We start from the raw sequence: 26,923 nt of genomic DNA on the forward strand, positions 1-26,923 counted from the left end.
CAACCGTCCCAATAAAACTAATTGCGACGGTTTTAAGCTATTGCAACGGTTTGTAGGCTTGATTTATATTAGAACGGCTAGCTATTTATAAACCATCCTAAAAGCTTTATAGGTCAATTATTTTGCAAGCTATTGCAACAGTTATACATGAGCTATAGCAACGATTAATTTTGGCTAAAGGAACAATTATTTTAGACTATTTTGACAATTATTAATAATTATCGTAATAACCCAAAATAGCTGTCCCCATACTCAAAATTTAACCATTCAACAATGCTATATTATGTTATTGCAATGATTATATAAGACTACCATAACACAAATTGTAATTGGGAACCAATAAGAGACCAAATATTTTTTTTGACCATTCAAAAAAATCAAAACACACAAGTTTTGAATGTTCAAAAATAAAAGATGTTTGAAACTACGTATATATACTCTGTCAAATGTGATATATCTGAATCAAAACATATACAAGTTTTTCCAACAACTAGTGTAGCTTGAAGTCAATATGTGATCAATCTCTTAGGTCAAGTCTAGTTCATCAATTTCGTTCCCATCATCTTCTATGCCATGAACACCTACAACAATAAGAAAAACAAAATTGAAGTTTAGCAACAAAGTACACAACAAGAACAACAAAAGTTGGAAAAGATCAAATAGAACTCGATCAATCAAATCAAGGATATATGTGTATCTGTGAATCTAGTAACATTTCAATAAGATAAGTTGCCTTGGGAAAAACTTACCACAAAACTAGATCCATTATCATTAACTTGAGAATTAGATAAGATTAGTAATAGAAGTAGATTATCTAGCAAACTATATTTCTTCAAGAGCGCCGTCTGAGAAATAAGAGACAGTGATTCACAACGATACCGAAACAAATGTATAATGGACCAACAACATCTGAACCCAAAACTAATTGACAAACAACATTTAGTTATACTAAACGTAAAACAAATGGCATTTTAAAATATAACCTGCCATCACATATCTATTTTCCATAACGCCTTTAAAGAGATGAAGATTGAAGAGAGTGTGTGGGAACATGTGAGAAAGATAGTTCTAACACATTTTTCAACATCCAATGGTAAATACAAAACTAAATTTGAACAACCTATCAAAATCTTTTTTCTAAAATGAAGATAGACCAGAAAACTATCCATCTAATCTCTGCCCCAAGGAAAGTTTTGAGCAGATCTCAAAGTGCGGTGGGTAACGAGTTACATGACAAAGTTTAATTTACAAGTACTATATATGCTCATGTAATGCAGGCTATATTGATGCAGAACTTCCGACAACAAAAAATTTCTTTATATAGGGCAACCTGCAGTAAAATCAAAAACAGTTCCATGTATACCAAGTCAAGTCAATATTCGATTGCTTCCCAGTGCTTCATAATTCATACAGGTCCTTAAGCACTGCAAGTCCAATGAAAGATTGATTGTTAATGACACCCTCTCCCTATTACATATAACACAACTAGACTAGCTTCAGTATGGAACTTTGAAAACATATAAATACATCTGATTATAGTACCTCTTTTTTTTTAGAATTGGCATCTAATTTAGTAACTGAAAAACTACATTCTCTCAAGTTTAGTTTTACAATCCAAAATACCTTTAAGCTTAAACAATGAATTGGTGTAACAATGTTCAGAATTAAGCAAATTACAGCAAAGGGGCCACTTAACCAATTCTTCACTACCGTTAAGGCAATAAATAACATGAGCAGTTATAAATTGAACTAGTCAAGAATGATCAAACTAGTTCAGTTGAATGGCAACTGGAACTTGATAGATGAATCAGAATAAAAGAACTAAATCATAACATCTACTTATTAAAGTTAAATCCTCAGGCAACAAGAGCAAATAACCAATTCCAGTAGGATAGAAAAGGTGATAACACGCAAAGCTATTTCGGTATGAGAGCTATCTACAAGGGACTACATATTTAAGAATGAGTGTCCAAGTTCTGTATTTCAGAAAATTTTTTATTCCGAAAAAAGAAATATCAAAGCTACTTTTTCTGCTTTCCTTTTGCACTGACCTCTCTCAAATTTTTAACTTTCCCAATTTCTCCAATAACATCAAAGGTCCATAACCTCTTGTAGCTGGACAGGTTGTAGATATAATATCCGAGGGCATTTCTAATGTTGATTTAAAGCAGTTCAAATTGATTTATTTGCACAAAACAGCAGCTTTATGAGAAGGGTCTATTGTGATCGGGGCTATTTTAGAAGGGGCAGAATGAAGATATGGAGAAGCTAAGAAAGTTTGTAAGATGTATTGGGTTGTTATTTCAAGTTGTGGATGATAGTCTTGATGTCACACGGTCTTCTCAGCAACTGGGGAAAACAACTGGGAAGTACTTAGTTGCTGATAAGGTAATTTATCCAACAAACAACACTCCAACAACCAATTTAGAAATGCACAAGACTCCACTCTACTGACTCCTTTCTCTTAGTTACCAACCACAAATAACACTCCAATACAGTCAGCCACCATATGCCACTACATGAAATGGAGTACAATTCAGAATTCAAATACTAATCTTGACTGTTTTGAGTGCCTGCTAGTGTAGAAGTCGATTCTATTGGTGAAGAGAAGGATAATACTGCCAGTATCTTCGGATCAATTATTCCTGCATTCTGAAATTGAGCAATTACATCTGCAACAACTTCATGTCGAATTGTTCTCTTTTGCTCCTCGATTTGATCCTCCATTTTTTAACATCTTTTCTTGCATTTGTTGGACAACATCACTTATTTCATTTAACGTTTTCTGGAGCTTCAATTTAATATTTTCAAAGAAGTCCTTGTAACTCCCCTCCAAGCAGTCTCACATGTCCCAAATGTTCAACACCCATGACGGTTGAAAATACATCAACGGGTTGTTCATTTGCTCTCTGTTGTGTTTTAAATTCCTCCATTTGAGCCTAATAATCATTTATTCAAAAACACATTCAAGTAATTAAAAATTAATAATTGATTACGTATGTCAATATTAACTTTAAAAAGATAAGTTTCACAAAATTTTACTGGTGGTGTCCTCATTAGACGACTTGTATGTACGATCAGATTTTCTTGCTCTTTTGACCACAAACATCTCCTTTAGAGACAAAGATTCCTCTTTCTCATTTTCCAATTCATATGATATTTAGTGAATATCAAAAACTATTTAAATGAATAGTTATCGCTAAATAATAAACAAGAGAACACACTAATTTGTTGCGAACTAAAGCAAAACTCTTCTTCCCAGTAGTATGTGGATTCACTAGCTTCTTCCAATTTTCCGTATTGGTTTTGGACATTTTTGAAAAAATAAATCAGTAACATTAACTATAGTAATAAAAGGCTCCATCTGTAGCACTAACAGTAATATGATTGCAAATTGTGAAATACGTTTTACCTGGAATTTTTTGGTCTTCCAATACACGAGGAGCTGTTTAATTGAGCAACATCATCATCATATGGATCTTAGTGGTCTCTTTTCAAATAATTTCTATGCTTTCTCCAAGAATCTCGAATATTTCCAAAACCCAATGTTTTGCGGCATCAGGAATATCATATTTTTCCTACAAGTTGGTTCTATTCAGTTAGAAATAATGATATGTATGTTGATATTCAAATGTCAACAACACCACACAAAAAAACCCAGATAAAGCTAGAAAATGTAGCCACCACATTCATAGACACAGAACCACTCAACTAAAAATATATCAATTATTCAGAATACAAACCTGAGTATACTCCCATAACTCCTGTTTAGTATCCATATGCCTCCAATCAAATATATACAATAGGCAAAGGGTCGCTTTCCTTGCCAATGTTCCTAGGAAGCTGCCCAATTCAATTACAATGTCATCTATGGGACCAACAGGTAGGTTGGTTGTTCTGGTTTAATGAGATCAATTTTTTCTCTTACCGACCATGTACCTTGTGCATTTATGTTTTGCCTCTTTCTTTTCTAGGTAAAGGCCCTACAGCTATTAAGAAAATAGAAGAAATTAGAGGTCATGAATAAATTCAATAAATTTCAAAGTTATATATTACCTTGCGCTTTAGAATGTTCAGCTGTTGTAGGAGTGGCTGAATCTGTCATTTGGACCTGATCCTCTACATGTTGCTCATCCTCTGCATGCTGCTCCTCTACCACTATAGATTGTTCAATTTATCTAGATGGTGGTACTGGTGGTGCTACTTGTTGCTGCTCTTGTTCAATTAACTTTAGAATATTCTGTTTCTCCAATTGTATAGCTTGAATAGTTTCCTTTGTTGTCAACATACGTCGGTTTTATTAGCCATGGCTGTTAATGATCCAGGTTTACTAAATGTCCTGTTCCTTGCTCTTTTGTTATTTGTTTAAGGCTCTTGTTGACTCATTTTTATACAATCATGTATATGTATAAATTTAAGATGGAACAAGAAAAATTGATGAACATATAATCAGACATGTATGTTTGTAGGCTTCTCAATAGTCTACTCATCATTCATAAAGAGATAGAATGTATTAATGCAAGAAAACATACTCATCATTCAGAAAGAGAGAATGTATTGATGCAAGAAAACATACAATTTTCCACATTTAGAAGATAGTTATTGCAGCTATCTACACGTGCGTTTGGTTTTTGTAATTTTCTTTTCAAAGTCACATCACATATATACCTATTCTCTTTACAGCCGAACGATATAAGAACTCACTGTTTAGTTTCAGGAGTAAAAAAAATCTGGAATACATATACATATACATATATAATTAACATAAAAACAAGTACTGAAGCATTCAGAAATAATAGGTATTTCAAACACATAACTCGCTATTGAAGAATTCACAAAATGAAATAAAATATACATAAAGGAACTACTGCTAACTGCATCTCAAACGTGATGAACAGTAACTCAGTGAATTTGTAGGCTAAGCATTGAGTCGATAACTTTGAAGCTGAATAAATGTATAGATATAGGAAAATCGATATATAAACACGTGTGAATACATGTGAATAGTTATTGCAGCTATCTACATGTGTGTTTGGTTTTTGTATTTTTCTTTTCAATGTCATATCAGGTATATACCTATTCTCTTTATAGCCAAACGACATACGAACCCACTGTTTAGTTTCAGGAGTAAAATCAATCTGGAATATTCCTCAGTACAAATCAAGAGAGCACAACAACCACATTATGTATAGATTAGACAAGCTTTGGAACTTACAGCTACGAAGAAACTTGAATGATTGGGAGCGGGAAATTATAACCTCCTTCTCCAACACTACGGCAAAGTTAAACAATTTAAATATGGAGAGGGACAGACCGTCATGGAAGGCTAATCGCACTGGTATATTCTCAATAGTACAGCATATAAGGAATTGAATATGCATCTGCAAAGAAAATAGAAACACCAATTAAAAACAGAATAATGTCACGGTTTGTACTTTCAACCAAACCAAGTTGCAGAAAAGAAGAAAGAGATACCAAAAAGAAAGACTTCAAAATGCGTCCAACAACTCTTAGCACTTTAAAGAAAAAACTAAAATATAGAAAACAGAGTCTAATATACTACTTACCACTCCAAAGAAATTTTAAACAAGTTCAAAATATCTTAATTTTGCCAGCTTCCATCCAATCCCAATCGGTATCATCAATGTCATCCTCCTTTTCTGATGTTTCTACATCTTCTAAATGTTGGGCAAGGGAAGGCACATCAATGATATCAACAGGGAGATCATCTCTCGACCATCTGACATCAATATCGACTACTCTTTCTGATGAACCAATGTCATCATTAGGCTCCCTCCAAAATATTTCTTCAATATTAGGACAACTTTCTTCCTCCAGATCATATAAATCAACAGGGACTTTATTTCTTGTATAGTAAATACCTTTCTCAATTGGATCTTCCCCATAAAACACTTGATACACTTGTGAGGATAGTACAAAAGGGTTATCTGTGTTGCATTTTCTATTGAAATTTACGCGAGTCAACGCATATTCATCTACTTCATTATGAAACCAATAACATCTAAATAGTACAACACTAAAGAAACTCCAATAATCTATATCGATGATATCTTCATTAACTCAATAATAGATAACCATTCCATCAACGGGATTTAGGTCTCTAGCACTAGCAAAACTATCTGTTGTTGCTGACAACGTAACTCCACTATATTGACTCTTGCCTGAGATGTCCCATGTCATTGTATGAAATTGATATCCATTAATGAAATATCCAGCATATCTATTAGCCATAAAATTAGGCCTTATAGCTAGCCATCTTAAATGATTTGGCACTTCAACAATTTTAACTTTTTTCTTAAATCAATCACCAAATTCTCGACTATGAATCTGTGCTTTTACCCATGCATTTTCTCTAGTATGATTATCAACTAATTCCTTATGCTCCCTATCGGTATGTATTGCAAATTAAATCAATAACAATATAGATCAATGAAATTTTAACAGATAATGATATCATATAAATGAAGTTAAAATAAAAATAATTATTTTATCTTACTTGATAAGTGTCTCTATTTGTTCATCTCCTGTATTAAACAATGTATATCGATGTGCTTCAAACCACTGATGATTATCCAGATCAAAAGTCTTGCCTTTTCTATTCTATTTACTTCCGATTGGATGACCTGTCTTAGGAAATATCGGTGGAAAAGTAGCTCCCTCTACTTGAATGTCCTCATCATATGTTGTTGGATACCTACTGAATTTTGTCTTCACCCCATCATCTAGGTATCTCGAACAAAAGTTCAAACATTCTTCAGCTAAAAAACTTTCTACTATTGATGCTTCGAGGGTATTTTGATTGCGAACAAATCCCTTGAAGTTACACAGTTTTCTTTCAATAGGATACATATGACGCAAATGATTTGGGCCCCCAAGATTAATTTAATCTACTAAATGGATAGGCAAATGTGTCATTATATCAAAAAAAGGTTGGAGAAAAAATATTTTCAAGCTCACATTCGATATCAATGATTTCAGCATTCATTTTATCAAGATCACTTCTTCTTACAACCTTACTATATATGGCTCTAAAATAATTCTCCAACCTAATCAAGGCCAAAGATACATTCTTCGGTAACACCTTCCTAACTGCAACCTAGACCATGTGATGCATTATGAAATGAGCATCATGACTTTTGTACCTCGATACTTTCATCTTATCTATTTGCACTCGACTTGATATATTAGAGGCAAACCATTTTGGTAATTTGGCATCTTTTAAAATAGTGTAAAACAACCTTTTCTCATCCGGTTTCATGGAGAAACAAGCTTTAGCCAGATGAACTTTTCCACTATTATCATCTTCAATTGATTGAAGCTCTTTGCGTATTCCTATCTCATGCAAGTCATACCGAGAATTTACATGATCTTTGGGACTTTCCAACAATATCCAATAAAGTACCAAGCAAACTGTCACAAAAATTCTTCTCTATGTGCATCGGGTCAAGATTGTGCGGCAATTTATTTGCGGCCAATACGGCAATTCAAAAAATATGGATCTTTTTTTCCAAGGACCAGTATTGTTTCTCATTCTTTTTTGTGGGCCCTTTCCAAAAACATTATTGAATTCACGTACTTCTTCAAGAACTTCTTGACTTGATAAGGGAGTAGGTGTAGCTTTATGCTCCTCTTTACCATTAAATGATTTTTTATCTCTTCGATATGGGTGATCAGAGGGAAAAAATATTCGATGACCCAAGAAACATATCTTACGACTATGTTTGAGATATTGGGAGCAAGTATTATGATTACAAGTGGGGCATGCCCATCTTCTCTAAGTTCTCCATCAAGATAGCATTGCTAGTGCTGGAAAATCACTAACTGTCCATAATAAAGCCGCACGCATATTAAATATTTGGTTAGTTTCAACATCAAATATTTCCACTCCCACGTTCCATAGTTCATTCAACTGTGCAATTAGCGGCTGCAAGTATACATTAGTATCATTTCCAGTAGATGAAGGTCGACCTAGAACAATCATTATAACATAATATACTCTGGCTTCATGCATATCCACGGTGACAAGTTATAGTTCATTAACATAACTGGCCATGTGCTATGAGAAATGCTCATTGTTCTAAATGGATTGAAACCATCACTTGGAAGACCCAATCTAAAATTACAAATATCTTTGGCGAAGTCAGGATACATACAATCAAAATGTTGCCACGCTTCCCTATCGTCAGGATATCTCAAATTTCCATCTTTGGTTCATTCAGTAGCATGCCATCTCATAGCTGTAGATGTTTTAGAACACATTTATATCCTCTGAAGCCTAGGCTTTAAAAGAAAGTACCTTAAGACCTTTGTCAGAACTTTAGTGGTCTTATTATTCATCATGAACGTTCTTCCATCTTGAAGACCCCCCACACAGCGCAATTATCAAGAATTGCATTGTCTTTCCAAAATAACATGCAATCATTAGGGCATTCATGATTTTTTTCATAATTGTGACAAAAATCTCTTATCACCTTTCTTGCTTTATGGAAAGACTCGGGAATCTGAGCGAATAGAAAAGCCTCTTTTATCAAGTCTAGCAAGTCTGAGAAAGATACATTACTAAGCCCGTGAATGCATTTAAACAAGTACAATCGGATGCTGAAACTCAACTTAGAAAAACTCTTACACCCCAGATATATATCTTGTTTTCCTTCCTCTACTAATTTAGAAAATCACTTAACATCTTTAGATAGTCCCCGTCTAAAAGTATCATGAAGTAGTTTATCAATATCATCATGTTGGTCAGCAGATAGACCTTGGCTTACTCCTCCATGCCCTTCATGCCTATGGAATATTTGTTTATGAAACTCCTTCTCTATGGAAAACCCATTGATTGTAGTTAGGAGCAAATCCATGACCAAACAAGTGATCCTCCACCACATCTCGATAATGCCAGTAGCGATTAAAGCACAATTTAAAAGGGCATAATATTTTATTTCCTAGAGAAGCTCGTTCAAATGCCTTATTGAGAAAATACTTGACTCTATTTTCGTACTCATCGGTGGATCTTGAAAGATACATCCAACTTTTAACTCCAATATCCATTAAATAGCCTATGTTACACATTTAAAATATTGACAAAAAAAATGAGTATAGTTAGCATCAACACACAAACAGTATTATTAGGTATGTAAAATAATTTGTATAACATAAATTTAATAAAGAATGAAACAAAGATAATTCCCGTTGTTTAAATAATTTACCCTAACGAAGATACTTTTGTTCCAAACTATATGTTCATGAAAGACTAGTCACAAATAATTAAAGAAGGTCAATTGATAAATTTCTGAATCAAAAATGATTGCTTAGCCTCAATATATGTATAACTTCAATCAATTGACCTCATAAATATTAGCACTATCTAATTTATCCATGAAATAAAGATCATTTATTACCACGTATCAATGCACACAAACATATTCCCAAAATGTAATAGCTAACTTACTATGTACTCAGCATCAAAACTAGGAATTAAGTTTCTCTAGCTTCTAGTATTACATTACATAAACAAGGAATTAAGTTTCTCTAGCTTCTAGTATTACATTACATAAACAAGGAATTAAGTTTCTCTAGCTTCTAGTATTACATTACATAAACAGTAAAAGCACTTACAGCTAGACAGGTGGAGCTACAATCTGAGACACTGTTTTTTAACATAATGACCGAAAACACGCGCCTTTCATGAAAACAAAAACATCCATAAAGATAGTGTATTCAGAACGATTATAGACAAAATGATTCTATCTAAGAGAAAAATTCGCCATATAACAAATTAAAACACAAAATTCTTATCGTAATACAAATGTCAAACTGAATTTCAAACAAAATTCGAATGATGAAAACCAACAACAACAGTATATTTGTACCAAGTGAGGTCTAATAAAATATTGTACCAAAACATCAAGCTAATCTCATCATTAAAAAAATCAATTAAAGTATAAAATTCAAGAATGTCACAAGTAAAACACACTTATGTTTACTCGATTTGTGATGAAAAATTAAAAATTAGATTATTAATTTGTCCTTTTAACATGGATGCTTTAGGATGATATTTTAGTCATTTTCTTTCTAGAACCAAAGCTCTTTACGTCTATGTACACATATTTCAATTTGTTTGGCTTTATTCAGTGGACAGTGGTGCATGAACAATGGTAAACACAGTAGCAGTATCTAACTATTGATCCATATATAGTGAAAAAGAACAAGAATGTATATCTCATGGCCATTCCCAAATGGTAATAGCAATAGCAGATACTCTACTACCCAAGTGATAGGATATGTGAACGCCCCAATCAGATTAAGCAGGATGGAGAATCAACTTGCCATTCAATAAATGGGCCTTTCTCCGTGATGACTTTTTACACGGGTCATACAAGTACCTCAAATAACATTTGTCCCAATTCAATGACAAATCATCACATGAAATAAAAACTAAAGAATACAAAACTCAATTAGTTGTGCAGTAGAATATCAGCCACAATAGGATAGTCTTCACTTGTCAAAATTCAAGAAAAGACTTGAAAGACAATGGTGGCTATATACATGTAGATTATGTTTTATGTTAGGTACTGTTCTTAAATTATCTAAATAGCACATGACCATCAATAAGCATCACAACACAACAGATAAAGAGTGCACATAGATCTTACCCCTATCCCTGCATCACGAGAAAGTATAACAAAGTGTACTAAGATAGTAACAATAATCACTAGAAACTACAATATGACACCTGTAATCACTCAAATGGGGTATACCAAACATAGGATACAATCAGACCTTAAAGAGTCTATTTACGGTAGACCACCGGCCACATATATGAGATCGAAACAGCAAACGAAATAATGGCAAATTGATACACTTCAAGGAATAATACATCCATTCATTCTTACATAAAATAGTGTCGAGATTTGAAAAACAAAACCCATAGAAATAACCACTTTCACAGTAAGAACAACCTACCTTAGAACACCTATCACTGAAAAAGCAGCCTTTATTTGAAATATAGGAAGCTTGGTGTCAAGTTTCTACACCCAAGTTGCAAATTTAATCATTACATCGAAGAATATACAGAAAGCTTTACAGGTGTACCCTTTTCTAGTAGATGTATTAAGAATTAATTTAGAGGCCACCAAACTATAAAACCTCCTAATTTTCTCAAGAATAGGCTTAGAAAAGAGTCTAGGATAATAAAAGTGTAATAATTGACAGTCATTTCCATATTTTACACAAAGGACACTTACGTGGGAATGCTGACATTGAAGTGGACAAACTGATCTCCAAATGAGTAGGAATTCCGTCCTTTTATACCTTCACAAGCACACAGAAGTATTATAAACTTGAATAAAAAGTTTGTAATGTTTTGAGAGTTAAATAAGGTAACTGACTCGGTGCACACTAAAGAAAAATGATTTGAGAAGATGGCAGGCCTTGCGAACTATGTACTAAAAACTGAGATGATAATGTACTGAGCTGGCTGCTCTACAGAAAATGCTGAAGTATTCCACTTGGCGTACATACACAATGAATTAAATTGAAGTTCATGGAACACACTGTTTCTGGATTGCAGGTGAAGTTTGATGAAGGTGGTGAGTGTCACTTCTGAAGGGGATACTGCTAAATGCAACACTAATGATTCTCATTCACCCCATGTCATTCTACCACAGAAGCAACTCAGTCGCAAATCATATATGTATGTTTGTAGGCTTCCCGATAGTCTACTAATTTTACATGTCCTAATCTTAAGTCCCTCAAAATGATAAAAACACCATAAGAATAATGACGTTACCACCTCACTATCAACGAGAGAATTTTACAACACTTCTCGTGTATGAACCAATTACCTTTCGAAAGCAATCTGAAAGAAATAAACTCATCTTTGAGAAAGAGAGAGAATATAATGACGCAAGAAAATATACAATTTTACATATATAGAAGATAGCTATTGCAGCTATCTATATGTACGTTTGGTTTTTGTATTTTTCTTTTCAATGTCACATCAATTTTACACCTGTCCTCTTTACAGCCAAATGACATACAAACCCCCTATTTAGTTTCAGGAATAAAAATGATCTGGAATACGTATACATATATAATTAATCGAAGCACAGTAGTGTTCTCGATTTTGTTTTATTCCCCATCACTGCCTCCTAATAATTTACATAATTCGGAAAGTCTTGATTATGAACGTTAACACTTAAATAGATACAGGAAACTTAAATCCTGAAGAACTACAGGTCAATTTCTCCAACGTTAAAACTTACCAACTTAATGATAACTTTAAAATACAAAATAAAGACGAACAAACTTCGCCTTCAAAATATCTGGTATTTCAAACACATAACTCGCTACTGAATCATCTAGAAATGAAATAAAATACAACTAACGGAACTCCTGCTAACTACAACTCAAACATGAGGAACAACAACTCAGTGGACATAATAGTTTGGGAAAATGGACCTTAAATCAAAGTATAAAATGGTGGAAAAGAGGTTCTTCCACCATTTTCATTACTTACAACTCTATTTGGGTGACAAATTAACTTAGTGAACCCTAAAATCCCATTTTCGTTACTTACAACCCTAGATCCCAGAACAATCCCCAAGAAAACCCTCTTATTCTGCTTCCAATTTTATCTGCAAAGAATCATAAACTTCCAATTTTATCCATACCCTTGAAGCTCAGACAAAAAAAGGGGAAGAAGAAATGGGTTACTTACAACTTAATCCCAAAACAATTGCAAGACGACAATAGCTTGAATTCTGCTGCGAATTTACCCTTTAATTCTGCTGTCAATTTACCCTTTAATTCTGCTGCCAATTTTAGCTGCGAACAAGAGAGAAGGAAATGGCGATGCTAACCCTAAGCTTAGACAATAAGAAGAAGAGAATGAAGATAATAGCTTTTTAGCTTCGAACAAAGGAGAATGAACTGGTGATGCTAAACCTAAGCTTCAGACAATTAGATTTAAGAATAGAATGAAGACACGGTGATTTAAGAAGAGAATGAAGACATGGTTTCTAACCCTAAAGCTTTAACTTTTATCATTCTTTAATTATTTTTAAAATTATTATATAAATTTAAGCGGGTATAATGTGTAGTAGAGGTAAAAGTACGCGGCTTTTTATTTTTGGTACAATATAAACCGTAGCTATATGTGATCTATAGTGATGGTTCTACTAACCGTTACTATAGGTATGTTTATTAGGATGGTTGAAAATAATACGCGATGGTTATCTTAGTTAATTGTTCTGTTAGATATGGATACATATTGGAACGGTTATAACTGTCACCATAGATATTCTATAATGATGGTTCAATAACCATCACTATAGAATTGTTACCGTAGACCTTATTTTCAATAGTGTACAGGGTGAACAACAACAAAATTTGGAGGTAGAGATAACTCTTAAGCCACCTCACCAACTATGCAAAGAATCTCAAAAGGGCTAATATATCAAGGATAAGCTTGCCCTTCCTCCCGAACCTCATCACACCCTTCTTGGGTGATACACAAAGGAATACATGATCACCAACTCTAAATCTCAAGGCATAAAGCCTACGGTCCGTATAAGCTTTATTCCTACTTTGAGCCGCTCTCAACCTATCCTAAATCACCCTGACTCTATCCAATGACTCTTAAAGCAAATCAATACCACAGGGTCTAATATCAAAAGTCTCAAACCATCCAACCAAAAGATGATATCTCCTACCATACAAAGCATTAAAAGTCACCATCTCAATACTCAAATTATAGCTATTGTTATATGCAAACTCAACCAAGGCAAAGTGCTCCACCAACTGGCCTAAAAAATCTATAACACAGGCTCAGAGCATATCCTTAAGTCCCTGAATAGTTTGCTCTGACTAACTATCGATCTATGAATGAAAGGTTGAACTAAGGTCCACCGGAGTACCTAATCCACTTGAAATAATCTCCAAAATCTTGAAGTAAACACCGTGCCACGATTTAAAATAATAGAAATGGGCACCCCATGCAAATAGACTATCTCCAGAACATAGATATAAGCCAACCACTCAGCACTGAAAGACATCTAAATAGAAATGAAATATGCTTACTTGCCACCATAACAACAGGAAGAATAAGGAAAACCACTAACAAAGTCCATGGTAATCCATTCCCATTTCTAGTCGAGAATGGGTAATCTTTGAGTCAAACCACCTGGTTGCTGATGCTCAGCCTTTACCTGCTGACAACATATCTAATAGTTATAAAGTTAGCCACATCTTTCTTCATACCACTCTACCAATAATGTTGTTTCAAATCTCTATACATCTTGGTTGTGCAAGGAATAATGGAATATCTAGAGTTGTGAGCCATATGAAAAATTAACTGAATCAAGTCATCAATCTGCGAAACACAAATACGACCATCAAATATCAAAACACTCTCTAAATCCATACTAACCCTCTTAAAATTATCACTCAACACCTAATCATGACAAAAGTGAAGCTTGTCATCCTTAAACTAGTGATCTCAGATCTGCTCAAATAGTGAAAGCCTCGTCTCCATACTAGCCAAAATCCTGCTAGGGTCTAAACTATCAAAGTGAACCATCAAGTTGACTAAGGACTGAATCTAATATACCAACAGCTTCTAAGCAACTAAAATGCAAGCCCAGCTACTCATACTTATTTCCTTTTAACTGAAGGCATTCGCTACCATATTTTTCTTTCTCGGATAATACAAGATATAAATATCATAGTCCTTAAGAAACTTCATCGATCAACATTATTTATTATTAATATCCCTCTGGGTTATAAGATGCTGAAGGCTGCGATGATCAGTGAAAATCTCATAAAGCACGCCATACAGATAATACCTCTAAATCTTAAGCGTGAATACTACCATCGCCAACTCTAAATCATAAGTGGGGTAGTTGCGCTTGTGCACCTTAAGCTGTGTAGAAGCATAAGCAATAACACAATCCTACTACATTAATACACAACCAAAAGCAATATCAGTAGCATCACAAAACATGGTGAATCGCTCACCCTCAGTAGGAAGTGTTAAAACAAGAGCGAAAGTAAAAAAGTACTTGAGCTTTCAAAAACTTGACACATACTTATAGGACCATAAAAAAGAAACCTTCTTTTGAGTCAATCTAGTCACAGGGTCTTTCCTTGAACAGGGTCTTTCCTCCATCCAGGTATTGCAGCTCAAGGATAAGATTTATAACTTCAGGAAGCTGTAGTCAGTATTTATGTATGAGATATGGTTCAGGTTCAAGAAGAAGCATAGCATGGTGTCCAAATATCTTATTTCAGGGACAAACTTGTTGGAGATCTTCTATAGAGCCTTGACTATTAGTTCTAAAGCAATAGCAGACAATATCTCCGGAGGAGCCTTTATGAGATTATGATGGGAGATAGCTTATTGTATTAAGGATCAAATCTCATTAACTTACATGCCCCAAAACTGGGCTATGTCATGTGGGCATATCTAATGCAACTTGTAATGGAGATCGCCTCATCAACCCAATCTAACCATCTATTCAATTCTTAAGTGTCGGATGACCTCCTACCAAATATCAAAGTAGCGGAAGATAAAGCTAATAGTCAATACTTAGACAATATCTAATATTTCATTAATGACAACAATCTAGAAATTATACCTGATTCCATAGTCATCCATAAAACCTCGACAAATCTGATGTCTAAAACATGTCGGGACATGCCCCTAATAATAGTCAACACAATGTCAAAATAAATCAAGTCTATAACTTAAAGTAAAAGACTATGAATGTATGCCTTTCGGAGAATGGAAGCTCACCACTTTAATGTCAACACACAGTCCACCCGAACACTTAGTCATTGCATAGAAAAATATGAAGAAGTGTCAAATGGGGACATTGCATTCGGTGATGGTTAGTGGTAGGAGCACTAGCATGTATCTTGAGGATAAGGATAAAATAGTAAATTAGTTCAATCTAAGTCAAACCATCATATTAAATCACATTTAAATTAGCATAGGCATATATTAATATACACATACATATGTTTATATATAGCCATACCAAGTCATAGAAAGAGCCATAGAAATTATTCTTAAAGCAATTATTCATGAGACAAGGTGTAAAGAACTTTCAACCTTTCACCTTACAAATTTTAGAACTTCAAACTTCTTTGTTACATTAGTTAAGGGGATCCGAACCTCAAACCAACTCAACTAATTTATCCAATTCAACCGAATCATTAGGCAATGGACTCGAACCACAAACCATCTTATAGGTTATGGGAATCAAACCACAAAACATTTCATTAGACTAGGGACTTGAACCACTAGTCATTTCATTGGGCGAGGGACTCAAACCTCAAATAATATCATTGGACTAAGTACTCGAACCACTAACCATTTCATTGGGCAAGGGACTAAAACTACAAGCCATTTTATTGGACTAGGGACTCGAACCCCTAGTCATTCCATTAGGCGAGGGACTCTAACCACAAGTCATTTCATTGGGCAAGGGACTCGAACTACAAACTATTTTATTGGGCAGAGGACTCAAAACTATAATCCATTTCATTGCCATTGCTAGTCGACATTTAAGCTCTAAACCCATTTTGTTCATGCCTTAACATCTAAACCATTCATTTAAACACTTAAGGACTTGAGCCATTTATCCAAAGCACAACCACATAGGACAATAAGGTCTTTCTGGGAACATTTATTGATTGGACACTTTATTAGGCCAACTTCTTAACTTAAATCATCATTCAATTCATTCAATGGTCATCAAGATCCTTACCAAACCAATCATTCTTCATTAGTATTTCTATACCACACTTTAGTCTACACACAGTTCAAGTTTATGATTAGGGGATTGAACCCCTTACTTAGACATCAAACCAACATGGTAATAATGTAAATAATTACATGGATAACAACATTGTTACAATACCATTTATCAACCATTCATACTTATTGGGACATCACACCACTTAAAGTCATAAATTAATCCATTATATGATTAACAAGATTCTTACCAACCATTTACCAAGCATTCACATTCATCATGCCTCAATACATGGTCAAAGAGGCCTTTACTAATCATTTAGTAAGTACTCAAATTCATTGAAACTATATCTTATATAATTCATATTCACTAGAACAACACTCTAGTTCAACACACCATTAACATGTGACTAAATAATTCATTTTGATATTTTCACAAATACCTTATATGCATACCTTTATCAAGTGAAAATTCATGGTGAAATTCATCATTATTAGGGTTATTTAATACACATATGTTATACCACATACAAAAATTACTCACAAATGCAAGGCACCACTAATAACATATATAATCATAAGCTCAAGCAAGAACAAACATTATTCATCATTGATAACAAAAACACTTTTCATTTGATTTTAAAACCACCATGTACACTCACTAATCCAAATATGAAATACATGGTGTTTGAGTTATTTAATAAGGGAGAGGTTACATGCCATAGACAGCTTGATTCCCTAAGAATCTTGACTTGGCCTTGCTCCTAGATGTACACCTTTGAAACCCTACCCTCTAATTCCTCACAAATGTGTTAAAGAGAGTATTTTGAATGTTTTATCCATAAAATGGATGTTTAGGAGGCTAAAAATACTTATATAGTGAGGGGACTTAGGGTTTCAGGTGTGGGAAATGACAATAAGGTCCTTAACTAAAAGTTGGAAAATAAGCTCGTCCTTGGGTATGACTCATTTAAGGGAACCGTACCCTAAGGTATGAGTGGTACCATAACTCGTACCCTAGGTTTCTCCTAGGTCATCCATACTAGTTAGGGAAAGACTACCCACCACTGGGTCGTATATAAAGGGTATGACTCATGCTCAAACTCATACAATTCACTCGTACCAAAAATAGTTCACTTTTTGATCAATACACATTCTATATGGTTAGGTTGTATATGACTTGTACACTTAGGTACGATTGAAAGGTTGATCACTCGTACCTAGGATAGTTAGTAACCCTCACCACACTTCCTAGCATAGTCGTACCTAGCATAGTGATATCATGCCATTGGTCGTACCTAGCATGGTGATATCAAATGAAGAAATTTTTCTAATGGTTCCAAGCCTAGGTGTTTCATTAACTACTCGAGGGTGGAAACCTCACGAGTTTGAAAGAGATTCTTACACTTATGCCATAGGATCTTCTGGTGAATGAAGAATAGTTGTGGATGATGCAGCTCAGGAGATTCACTATTGAGGATAGACATTAGTGAGTTGGCCAAAAAATTTGCAACAATAAATTCTGCAAAGGTTAATTCCGTAGGGGTAAAACATACATCTTTTAGGATGCATAAGTCAAAGTTAGAGGAGGAGACAAAGTATATGGATCATTACTTGGTGGGTTTCTGATCCTAAGGGCTAGGGAATCAAGGTTAGAACTATGATGATATATAAAAATACATTTCACCTGGCAAACAAGATGTAGAATTGAGAATAGTAGAGATATTGGCTAAGTTAAAGAAGGGTCAAGAGAAGTAGGAAACTTTTCTTAAAGTGCTCAAAGATGATGTTTCAGGATTGACTTAGAAAGTTAAATCACATTTAATGTCTATTAAGCTGTTGGAGCAGCAGTATGGGTATATCTCTGCCACTTTGGCCAAACATTAAATAGGTGCACTTCCTAGTGAAAATATTTTGAATCCTCCAACACTGGTTCATTGTATGGATATTAACCCGAGGAGTGATTCCCTACATTATGAGCATTATTTTCCTACTACTAATGATCCAAAAAAGGAAAATATTTTTGCAAATGAGCTGAATTTAAGAAACTAACCTATCGTGATGATGATTTTGGGAGTGATGAAAATTACGACTGGGTAACAAGAGAGCTCCAAAATATAGTGCATCTATTTAGCATAGTTTTTCATACATATTCCATAGAAAAGAAAGGAGACCCAGGTGCAGTCATCATACTATGTTCTATTAGGCCTTATAGATTAATCAGACTTTATGCGAAATGGGAATAAGAATAAATGTAATGCTATTGGTAATATACAAGGTATTGGGGTTAGGCAAACTCAAGCCTACATCTGCAAGGCTATTAGTGTATGATTCATCTGTTATGAAGCTAGTGGGTATTGTATTTAATGTAGAAGTGAAGGTGGAATTATTTATGTATCCAATAGATTTCCTAATTTTAGACTGTGAAGTGGATGCCCATTCTCTTATTATCTTGATATGACTTTATTATCCACTAGTCGGGTATTGATTGATATGAACTTAGAGAAGATCACTTTAAAATGCAATGATAAGCAAATAGTGTTGAATATATGTATGAGAGTTCAGCAGGCTGATGATATAAGAGTGGTAATAGTGATTAATGCAATGGATGATGATGTAGTTGCAACGGATGTTCTTATTGAGGATAGATTAGGGGTAGAAGCAATTAACAACAGTGATCATGAACTTTTAGAGTGATAGTATAGATGAAATATGATGATCTGGTTTAGGCATTACATAATATAGGTTCTAACAAATATGCCCCTAAGAAGATGGATCTTGACTTGAAGAACAAAACCACACCTCCTACAAGATCATCAATTGAAGAACCACCGATATTGGAATTGAAGGACCTCCTGCTTCACTTGTAGTATGCATTCTTTCGGGGAAACAATACTCTACCAATAATTATTACGGAAGATTTGAAAGGAGCACAAATGGAAGCTTTGTTATCAGTGTTACAAAAGATCTTAAGAGCCATTGTGTGGACTACTATAGACATTGTAGGGATTCCACCTGGTATATGCACATATAAGATACAACTTGAGCTGGACAATATTCCCAGTATTGAGCATCAGAGATGACTAAACCCTTTTATGTATAAGGTGGTAAAAAAGGAGATAATCAAGTGGTTAGATAATGGGGGTGGTTTTTCCTATTATGGATAGAAAGTAGGTAAGCCCGGTTCAATACATGTCAAAAAGAGAAGAAATCACAGTGGTTCCAAATAAGAAGAATGAATAAGTATCAATGAGGCTAGTGATAGATTGGAGAGTATGCATGTACTACAGAAAGCGAAACAAGTGGACACAAAAAGACTACTTTCCTATGCCATTCATGGATCATATGTTGGACAGACTAGTAGACAGTTGTTGGTACTATTTTCTTGATGGGTATTCGGGGTATAATCAAATCATGATTACTCTCGAAGACTAAGAAAAGACTACTTTTATTTACACCCATGGGAACTTTCCATTAAGAGGATACCGTTTGGACTATGCAATGCACTTGCTAATTTTCAAACATATATGATGTCCATATTCTCTGACATGGTGGAAGACAATATTGAAGTATTCTTGGATAAATTTTCAATGGTTGAGGACTCATTTGATGACAGTTTGGCCTATTTGGCTAATGGACTGCAGAAATGTAAAAAGTTAAACTTGGTACTAAATTGAGATTAATGCCACTTCAGGGTGAAAAAAGTATCTTCTAGGGAACAAGATCTCCAAACATGGTATTAAGGTTGACAAAGAAAAGATTGAGGTGATTGAGAAGTTGCCGCTACCAGTGTCAGTTAGAGGCATATAGAGTTTTTTTGGTCATACAGTTTTTTTATAAGAGGCTCATCAAGGACATATCTAAAATTGCAAGTCCTCTATTAAATCTTTTAGAGAAGGGGGTAAAGTTTATGTTTGGTGATGCTTGTCTCAAGGCATTCAAATGACTAAAGGAGATTTTGATTTTAGAACCCATCATTATGTCTCCTAATTGGTCTGCACCTTTTTAAGTAATGTGTTATGCGGGCAGAGTGTCCTTGGGAGATATTTTAGGCCGAGAAGAGAAAAGATACTTTATCCTATCTACTATGCTAGAAAAGCTTTAAACCCCGCACAGATAAATTACATAGTTATAGAGTGGGAGCTACTTGCAGTGGTTTTTTCTTTTGAAAAATGTTGGTATAGTTTTATTGGGACTAAGTTTATAGTGCACACTGATCATGCAACCTTGAGGTACTTGATGTCAAAGAAAGATGCCGAACCAGATTGATTTGTTAGTTTTTTTTGCAATAAGAGTTTGATTTTGAAGTCGAGGACTAAAAAAGGAAAGAGAATCAATTCCCAGAACACTTATCCAGACTTGAGAAGGAGACCATACAAAAATTAGGAGTTAATCTTGAGATAGATAATTTTTTTCCTGATGAGCGAGTATTTGATTCCCTAGTTTGCTGATTTTGCTAACTATTTGGAAAATGATTTTGTCCTAAAAGATATATATTTTCAACAACGATGGAGATTTATGCATGAGGTAAGGAAGTTTTTTTGGGATGATCCATATTTGATTAGGGTTTTCATTGATGGTGTGATTCGAAGATGATGAACTTTCTGGAAGTTTGTCATTCTTCAATAGTTAGGGGTCAACAAAGTGGTACACAGACAACCCACAAATTCTACAATATAGGTTTTACTAGCCTTCAATTTACAATTATGCTCATGATTTTTCAAAAGCCCGTGACCAATGTCAGTGTCAAGGCAATATTTCATAGCACCAGGAACTCCCCATGACACCTATTTTAGGGTTGGAGTTGTTTGATGTATGGGGGATTGATTTCATGGGCCCATTTATAAGCTCCTATGCCATGAGATACATTTTAGTAGTAGTTGCATGAACTAGATAGGTAGTAGTTGGTACTATTAACTCTGTGCCATGTGTGCGTGAGATACTACCTAGTTTTCTTTATGTGTTGAATCCAGAACTTGCTCAGTTACTTTTAGCCTAAATGACCTTCTCAGCGTGAAGTTATATCCCTTGATCCTTGTTTTGATTCCAATAACCTATTTATTTTAGTTCACCTTTTACCTTCCCATTTGTGTTATAATGAAACTATTTTTGCCCTGGTCCTCCTTAGACATTATGCACTTCAACTAACGAAAAATGCCTAAGTTGAGGGTGGCTATCATAGGGGTGTGTAATGTATAGTAGGTATGAAAAAGTATAAAATAAGAGAAAAAAGAGTAAGGTTAGGTGTGGTAGAAAAATAAAAGAAAGATAAAAAGATAAGAAAAATTATGGAAAAGAAAGAATAATGAAAATACACCCAGCCTGAATGTTCTTTAAAATAAAAAAGGAGAAATAAGGGTGGAATAAAAGAAGATTGGTCAATAAGTGAGACCCCAAGGTTAGTGTAGTTCCAAGGAGGCATACTCACTTTAAAAGTCCATGCGTACCAAACCATCCCCAATCGTACATTACAAGTCAAGAGAAGTCCAATAGTGATCCTGACTTGTCTATCTTAATGCAAAGGTAATGAAAATAAGGGAAAGCCTATGGTATTTGGCATGCATTGATTGGAACTTTTTTTCTGTGTGTGAATATCTCTTGACCGTCCCTGCATTGAAATGCATTATTTTATATGAGTGAGTAGGACATCCTTGTTGTGAGGGCACTTGGGTCATATTGCTAGCTATTTGCTTGTTTCAGCTAGTGTAACTTGTAAATATGAGTGGTTGTCTGTTGCTAATGTAATTGTCATACCATGATCCATTATTTCACATTGATGTACTTCTTGATCATACACATTTGGTTTTGAAAAATAAGATTGGAGGGGGGGGGGTGTTGTGTCTTGATCTTTAAGAGATGACTTTCTGCCTTGAATAACTTAGATTCTCCTAGTTAAGCATCGTTTTTGTTTCTGTTGTGTTTTGTTTCCTGAGGAAATGCAAACGTTCTAAGTTGAGGCTGTTGGTGTGCTATAGAAATATAGAACTTTTGATGCTTCAGACAAGGAAAATATGGAAGTTTCTGAGGTCATTTAGTTAGATATAATGCGTTTTGGGTATGTTTTGCAGGAAATCATATTTTGTGATACGAGACAAACTTGGGTGGTATAAAAAAGAAGCGAAAAATAGTCCACAAACAAAGGAAAACCCGAGAGCAACACAAACACAATTCTCGGCTACAACAACAACAAGAAACAAGGAGTAAATGACTAACAACGACAAGGGATAAGCAATATTATAATTAGAAGAACAACACTAGGATAACAACAATCCAATGTTACAAGATTACAAGACACAACAAGAACCAACGGGTTCACTAGACAACACAAACTAAGACATGAAATGTAAAGATAGAAAGTAAGATATACACTATTACAAGATTAGGAACCCAAAGATATATTAAATCTAAGGACCCATAGGACTTACAATAGCAACACCACACCCTTAAAAATACACAAGATCGGAATCCACCCCTCAAGCACCAATTTTCAAAGCAATACACATTCACAAGTGATTCCACACTTGCTCATGTCCTAGTTTCGGCCTATGGAGGCTCTCTCTCCCTAGAGAAATGTTCTTTGTGATCTTACATAAACGTTCAATAACTAATGATCTAAAACCCTAACATGTTCTTTATATAGGCTAATACAAATAATAGATAAAATGACAAAAGTGCTCCTTAGTGTTAAATGGACAAAATGGCGCCCATGGAATATAGGGGCGGCTTTGGAGCCCTTTTCACACTTCAACTCATACACTCCGTAGGTTACATTCAACACACTCAAAAACTTCTATCTTCATGATAGTTCCTGTATCATCGTCTATAGCTTGAGAGGAATTTGACCTCAAATTCACAGCACAACTAAACGAAAATAACCCACAAAATGAGATGAAATGGAGAACATAACAACTTCAAGTCTCGGCCACATCTTTATTTTGCACCTCGACTTCCTCTCTATCTTGAGATTTGCCTTCAATCTTATCCAATTCAATTGAGCTTAGCAAAGAATTTTCACTACAAAACAACAAGTGAGTTAGTTGTAAAAGAAAGGTCCTCACACTCTCTCTTTATTTCTTTGTCCTCGGATTCCTCACACTAAATCTCACAAGTGTTGTACGGTTGCTTGAACTCCATGAGGTGTTGAGAGGTGAACCAAATATTTACAACGACTCCAAAGAATAAGAAAAAAATACACAAGGACATACATACGAAGAACGGTTTCAAAATAAACTCATAATTTAGTAAATGGTCACTAGCTTGTAAGTTAGTATAGGAATCAACAAACGAAACTAAAGAACTCAACAAAATAAAACTAAGAGATAAATATTTGAGCCAACAATTTGTCATGTGAACAGTAGTTTGATGACGTGTCACCTTCTAATTGGCCACAAGTCCCATAGTTTTAATTACCATTCTTGAAATTTTTAATCCTTATAATTTTGGAATGGAAGACAATTAGTATTTGGAGGGAAAGCACAAGTCTTGTAAGTCTTTTCAAATTCAACTCAAAATGTGAGATTTGACTTGTACTAGTTCCACAAAACAAGGCTCCTTGAAATATGAAAAAGTGGTTGAAAAAGTTGATGTCAAGTCTATGAGTGATGTGAACTAGTCCTTTCACCAAAAACTACTACAACTTGTCTATCACCTTTTGTAGATTAAAAATTAACTTTTCTTGTTTTAACAAAAGTTGAATGGGCAAAGAATCAACAAGAACACAACAACAACTTCCAAGAACACCAACAACACAACCAACATCCAACTCCAAATTCCACAATAACAAAGTTAACCATACGACCAAGGCTTCAACTATTTCAACAACAATTTGGTCAAGGATCAAGTTCACTTCAACAACACCAATAAATATAAGCTCAAATCAAGATTGACTCAAAGGTGTTAGTGAATAAGAACTAACACTAGAAACAACTAAACAAAAACAAAGGGACTCTCAGATCTAAGACTCAACATTTTTGGCAAAGATGAAAAACAACAATAACAACAATTTTCCTTGGCCAAGAACAATAATAACAACAAGGAACTATCGGCCAAGAACACTCTTGTCGTCCAAGATCCAAGCTCAAGAACACTTTTTTTTTCAAATTTCAAGCCAAAGAATGATCTTTGTAGAACAAGATCAAGCCACACTCTGATACCAAATGATACGTGACAAACTTGGTTCGTATAAAAAAAAGCCAAAAATAGTCCACAAACAAAGTGAAACCCGAGAGCAACACAAACACATTTCTCGGCTCCAACAACAATAAGAAACAAGGTGTAAATGACTAACGACAATAAGGGTAAACAACATTATAATAAAAAGAACAACACTAGGATCACAAAAATCCAATGTTACAAGATTACAAGACACAACAAGAACTAAAGGGTTCACTGGAAAACACAAACTAAGACATGAAATATAAAGATAAAAAGTAAGACATACACTATTACAAGATTAGGAACCCAAAGTTATATTAAATCTAAGGACCCCTAGGACTTACAATAGCAACACCACACCCTTACGAAGATACAAGATTGGAATCCACCTCTCAACCACCAACGTTTCCAAGCAATACACATTCACAAGTGATTCCACACTTGCTCATGTCTTAGTTTCGGCCTAGGGAGGCTCTCTCTCTCTAGATAGATGTTTTTTATGTTCTTACATCAACATTCAATAACTAATGAGATAAAACCCTAAAATGTTGTTTGTATAGGCTAATACAAATAATAGATAAAATGACAAAAGTGTCCCTTAGTGTTAAATGGATAAAATGGTGCCCATGGAGTGCAATATAGGGCTGGCTTTAGAGCCCTTTTCATATGTCAACTCGCACACTCCGTAGGTTGCATTCAACACACTCAAAAAAGTCTATCTTCATGATCGTTCCCATATTATTTTGGATGCTAAGTTCGTGAAAAAGGTGAAAAATGTGTTTTAGGCTACTTTTTCGAGCTTAAGGATATTCGTTACACTTTCCAACTTGTTCATGCTAAAAGCATGCTCGATATTTAAAGAAGAGCTGATAAGATGACTCCTGACACTTATTAAGTCAACCTATGGGCCGTATGTAAAACCTACGGACCACAAGTAGGCAAAGCAAGTGCCAGAAGTCAAAAATTCCATGATCTGAACTTGAAGGATTTTACCATCCTCTACTTGTTCCCTGTACCTGCGCCCAAGGTCCGTGCGCAAGTACAAACTACATGTGGCTGCCGACCCTGTTTTCTCATATTTCGTTCGGGATTTGGTTTTTGGGTTTCCTCATGTACTATAAATACCCTTTATGTGTTTTTAGCAGGAGTTATACACTTTTGATATTCACAAACATATTTTGATTCCAAGATTTGATTTTGATCATAGGATTATCTTGTATTAACTTTAATTGATTATTTCAATTACGGTGTTGGATTTTTACACTTCTTATCAATTTGATTTCATATATACTTTCAAATATGAATGTTATTAATCTCTTATCAAGCATAAGTTGCTAAAAAACCCATAGCTAGGGTTGTGGAAACCCAAGCGGATTGATGAAGTAAGGGAAGTGTGATTGTTGAATTTAACTGATACCTATGACATGCATTGCATTATCTTTAATATAATAGATTTCTTAGCAGTGGCCAATGTTGAGATCTAACCTAGATTATTTTTATTTACTCCTAAGAGGAGTAGTGACTAGGAAAAGATAATGACAATAGTAATTTGGAGTTTAGTTGTCGATCTATGCTACTAGATATTATCTCAGTATGATGGTTAATTTCATATAATAACTAGAAACTCAAAAGGTAATAGTTAACTGGAATCAAGATAAGGGTTAGTAATGGGACATCCTGATACTCAAAAGGTAAATGGTGAAATCTGTCTACTCATCCAAAAGAGTATAGATGGTAAATAACTTATCAATTCTGCATGCAAGGTATTGGGTTAGTTCAATATAGCATGTAAGCTTATATAGTTATGAAGACAGGGGGAACACAATCCTAGTGTTCACCACTGCTGATCATAACCGAAGTCAATTGCTCTTTGTTCCATATTGACATTTAAACTCCCTATTTACTTTTCCATTTTTTGCCGATTGATTACAATATTTGAAATTCATGAGTCCAAGTATTCCCATGGGATTCAACCCCAATTTTCATTGGTTTATC

General features: G+C 34.6%; 1 long non-coding RNA gene across 15 annotated transcripts; it reads right to left on the reverse strand.

Annotated features, from left to right (window-relative positions):
• Positions 1–342: 342 nt before the first annotated feature.
• On the reverse strand, positions 343–13,069 carry LOC107870792. 15 transcript variants are annotated; one of them, XR_007055727.1, is made up of 10 exons: positions 12,737–13,069; positions 11,262–11,328; positions 5,216–5,381; positions 4,057–4,273; positions 3,940–3,989; positions 3,744–3,843; positions 3,413–3,578; positions 2,052–2,939; positions 1,364–1,424; positions 343–581 (listed from the first exon to the last, which is right to left on the reverse strand). It is a non-coding gene; the product is annotated as an uncharacterized LOC107870792 (long non-coding RNA). The 15 variants fall into 15 exon arrangements; XR_007055728.1 differs by having other exon boundaries at positions 1,331–1,424; XR_007055729.1 differs by lacking the exon at positions 2,052–2,939 and having other exon boundaries at positions 1,331–1,424; positions 12,737–13,065.
• Positions 13,070–26,923: the final 13,854 nt, after the last annotated feature.

This window comes from Capsicum annuum, chromosome 5 (assembly GCF_002878395.1).
Source record: "Capsicum annuum cultivar UCD-10X-F1 chromosome 5, UCD10Xv1.1, whole genome shotgun sequence".
NCBI lineage: Eukaryota > Viridiplantae > Streptophyta > Magnoliopsida > Solanales > Solanaceae > Capsicum > Capsicum annuum.